Below are 4,917 nucleotides of genomic sequence, written 5' to 3' on the forward strand. Positions count from 1 at the left end.
TTGGTAGACTTTTTAATGTTTATGATTTTCAGTGGGTTTATCTCTCGAGACACGGTGATTTCTTTAATATGAATTCACGTATCATACTTAAGCTACGAATAGTCTTATTAAATACCTTTTGGCGAAAAAGTATTGCTGTTTTAGAACACCGCTTTGTTTTCAAATGCATCATTTTTGCTTCATATTCTACCCTGTCTGTTTTAAAAGTCAACCCCAGATATCTGTTTCTGAGCTGCACTCGTACAGGTGGCTAATGGCTTTACTTGATGTTCTACATATGCTCAGTGTCAATACTAATTGTGAGAGAGACGAATATAGACATGTACGCATGTCTGCATCGACAAAGAACAAATTTCAGCCTACAAAGGTAAAACTTAATGTCTTTATCAGCACCTACGAACGACCTCTCTTAAAATGAAAGCTTTTGCAACCTCAGTGTTTGGTATCTGGTGGGCAAACTAGTTGTTCTATAAGGAAGTACTGCATCATATAAACATGCAGGTTTATGGAATAGAATTCTAAAACAAATTCATCTGGTTTCATAATTGCATTGTTGTTAACTTACTTGTTGAATTGTGTCATAAAAGAGCGCAGTGACAGTCAAGAGTAGATTTATCTTTTGACTAAGAATCCAAGATTTTATACAATAGGAAACAGCGGCACCAGGTTCCTCTAAAGAGCTGATGACCCCTCCCGATGCCTGTGTTAACCTTCAGACATAAAGCACGCTTCCCTTTCATTTTAAATGTATTTCTTGACATGGATATTTTTGGTATAAAACTCTTAAATCAGGAGCTTCCTGCTGCTTCCTAGCTCAAGCATCTTTAATCATTTTACCTTCCTGCGATACTGTTGAGAATCAGCTATTTTCATAGCTGCCTTTTTATTTGGTTTTATATGGTGTCTGTTGCTGTTGGGCTCGAGATTTTAACTTAATTTTCAACTTTTATAATTTTCATTCAGAGCTTTAAATCTCCCAAGAAGCTATTCCATACTAGATTTCAGGTTTTGGCTGATAGGTTTTGGTGACCTTAAAGAAGAAAATGTGCAGGCTGCCAGTCCCCTAAACCCTTTGAATAATTTGAAATAGAAATGGTTTGGAACAGCTGATACATTTAACTCTGAACATTAGCCACTAAGCATGCTTAGTAGCTACTTTGATCAAGCTCTTTTTCCTGACAAAACCCCCTTTGAAATGAATAGGACAGAGGTTCCTTTCACTTCAATAGGAGTTCTCAGACGTAGGGAGAAAGAAGGACTTCATAACCTTTAAAAAGACTCCCCTAGTCCATTCATATATCTCCTGGAAAGCTCAGCACTTTCCCTTGTGCTGGAGTTACTAAGCCAGCCTCCTGGCTACTTTTAGGCTCCCTTCTAGTGAAGCTTTGCTTAAACATGAGATCAAAACGCTCTATAATGAGGCTGCTGCTGCTGCTGCTGCTGCTACCGAGGCAGGAATCCTGAATGTACAATGGCTGTATCAGTGACATCGGAAATATTTGTTAGCATAGATTCGTCAGCATCACTTTCCTAATTGCATCTTCTAACCCTCACGCAGCGTGTACCTGGCATGTTGCAGAAGACAAAGACAATTCTTCTATACACTTCGTAGCTTGATGATTATTGTTGTGTATTTACAGTCAAGTCATTAGCACCCTTAAAATTCCAGCTATCTTTTAACACCATACAATTAATTAAGGTTTCAAACACCCCACAAGGCTGAATGGCACCACGCCTTTTCAGAGGCCATTAACCACTTCTGGAATCTCTGTTTCTATACTGTCCACGCTTTTTTTTTTTAAATACTTCTTGTACTTATAAGGAAACATCACACAAACTAAAGAACTATTACATGCTCATGACATATCATATTGCAATAATGTACATTGAGATTTCTTGACATAATTCTCCATAAGTGATGCTTCTGCTTGGTGTAAGACTACTACAGTGAGATGTGTATTATTAGCAAAAAGAAAAAAAAAACCAAACAAACAGAAAATGTTTGCAAAAAGACCACCAGAAATGACCCAGGCTTTAGGCAGCAACAGTGAGAACAAGCATTCCTTGTGTTAAATGTCACTATGGAGAAGCAGAACCAAAAGCAAGGACATGGTAAAGCACCCGAGCCGATATAACTCCAACATTTCCATTGATACCTGTGTTCAAATGAAAGCTGGGTATTTTTTGGTCTATCCAGTATGCAAGTGTGCATATTCAGTTCCATTATCTTATACAGAAAATATGAAGACAAGTGAGAATTCAACTACTGAACAACTAATTTCATTTGACACATTGTTTCCTTGATTTGTGCATCAAAAGTAAGTTATTTTATCTATAGGTCAGGTACAGCTCCCAATTTTTTTTACAGTTGAAGTTCTTCAGAAAACCTGTAATATTTTACAAGATGAAGAGATCAGAGTATGTACTGAAAAGATGTATGGTTCTGGCTTAAAGCTAAGCTAATGGAAGTTGAAACTTTAGTTCTACCCATGTTCGGCTCTGTGCGATGGCTTTTTTGACTACATAAAAAAACCTCAGTATCCTACAGGGCATCACTTAAAAAAAATTGCATTGCTTGTAGAAATAAAATAATGGGATGAGTTTAGGACTAAGAGCCACCTTGAGGGTAAATACGTTGCAGTTTTGGTTTTCTTTTTTTGTTTAAGCAGTGAAAAAGAACAGAACACGCACACAAAGGGAAAAGGTTATTATTATCTATTGTTCAGTTGTGCTAACTGAAAAAGCAAAAAAAATCTTATGGCAGCGCATAAAATGCCTCTTTCTTGCTAGAAGGGAAGCAGAAAGAGGAAAGTCCTTCTTGTCTTTTAACTGTTTCAGGAAGTACTTCAGGAGGAACTGCCTGTTCCATGCAGCTAACCTAACCTTTTCAAATGCACGTTATCTGTACAGCAGGGCCGTAACAGGATCTATGTAACGGCATTTATACGGCAAATGCATGAAACGTGAGCTGAAAACGCATTTCATTTCCTGAAATGGGAATTCATGCCCCTCACACGCTGTTTGTCAACAACTGTAGGGGAAGCCCACACTTGGGTACAATTTTAAATGTCTGTGCTAAGCTGTGAAGGTGGGTCCCAGCAGGTGAGGCTGAATTCAGTTCAGCATTTACTTTGGGCACACATTTCAGCGGCTGATAGACAAGACAACTTCAGGCAGTTTCTTGGTGGGGGAACATCCACGGAACTCCTCCCCTCCTTTCACTAAATCAGTCATCAAAATGCGAACCTAACTCCTGCGCTGCTGAGGGCCGCAGTGACTGTCCTTGCTACCACCTTTGTCTAGCCGAAACAGCATGACTGTATTTCAACTTCTAGTTTCTCCGAGTTGTTGGGACTAGCTTATTCTAGAGAGCTGCGAGGACGCACAAGATGCAGAGCCTGCAGCTCAGGAAGAGCCCGTGGCTCAATTTGCCTTACGATCTCCATATCAGCTGGACTGAAATGCCAAAGCTCGCGCAGAAGCGCGTCGCAATTACTCTTTGGAAAATCGCAACCGTCTGCTGCTACCAATCAACTGTGAATCAGTTTGGGGGCATCAAACTGATTTTTTGGGTGTGGGAAGTTTGGCCACTTCTAAAATGGTGCTGAACTATAGATTCTAAGCTAGAAACTATACAACTTCTAAATATTTCCGTGTTAATTCTAATCTAAGTGGAAAATTGTCTATCTTTATGAATAAAAGTATTTCAAGGTAATTATAAATAAGTGCAATCTATTACAGTTTTGTTCTCTGTTCCTTTTCTCATAATTTTTAAAGCTTCATTTGTTCATGCGACTATTACTGAACATTAACCTGATGCTTTCATCGTAATAGCTAATATAATTTCCAGATCTCTCTCCCAAGCTAATTTGGGTCCATGGCTCATGAACGTAACGTTATTGCTGCTTCTTTTTTCCTCTTCTGTATTACTGTACTTGTTTCATCTTCCTTATCTCTCTCTCTCTAGCTGACACAATTCTTTATTCTTCATTTTGTAAATCATGTGTTTATCACGAACAGTAGTTGTATTTGCTATTTAAAACCATACAAATAACAAAGCAGCAGGTAACTAAAAGTGAACAGCGATTCAGAGACTGAACCTATTTGGTCAAGCTTTTTTTTTTTTTTAATCAAAAAATGGAATATTAGATACAGTTGGCACTGTGGTCCAAATGGTAACATGGTCAAGATTTGTCTGCCTAACAGTTCCAGTTTATTCCAGAGACGAAGATTGCACCGACAACTCCTGTAAGAGCTCTAAGGTGGAGGTGAGAAAAAGCAGCTGGCCTGATCTCAGGGTGTCAAAATAATATGGAAGTGACGAGGTATTTGAAGTACTTTGAAGAAGTACTTGAAGCCTTTGATGAGGTATTTGAAGCACAGTCTTTGACGAAGGGCTTTGCAGGCTAAAGTCAATACATTGAGCCGATGTGGGAAGCTCTGGATCGGTAGAGGACTGTGGCTTTGTCCACCTGGAGAACGCGGGATTACTCTTCCCGAGTCGGGTGCCTTGTTCCTCTTTAGCATTGCATCCTTTGAAGGTGGGCCGAACCAAATAGGAGCAAGGCGCTTCCTACACACCACACAGCCACCCCCGAGTAACTCCGGACCTATGGACAGGTCTCTAATACAAACTTCTGGGCATGAGAAGCACCTTATTTTGTGGCACACAGAACTTCAGCCCCTCTTCAAGGCTCAGCCCATGCAGAGAGCAATGCAGGACATCGCCCTTGATGAAAAAAAGAAAAACAGAGCAGGTATGAGTTTGTTTCTGAGGTGTTGGTTTGTAACAATAACTGAAATTAATTCTCCTGAATGCTGTTTTTATTGCTAAAACGTTTTAATCCCAAAACAGCTAACGACGCGAGCCATCAGCCCGCACCGTGCATCGAGGAGAGGAGCCCGGGGCCGGGGATA

Source organism: Pygoscelis adeliae, unplaced genomic scaffold (assembly GCF_000699105.1).
Source record: "Pygoscelis adeliae isolate BGI_AS28 unplaced genomic scaffold, ASM69910v1 Scaffold222, whole genome shotgun sequence".
NCBI classification, from domain to species: Eukaryota; Metazoa; Chordata; class Aves; order Sphenisciformes; family Spheniscidae; genus Pygoscelis; species Pygoscelis adeliae.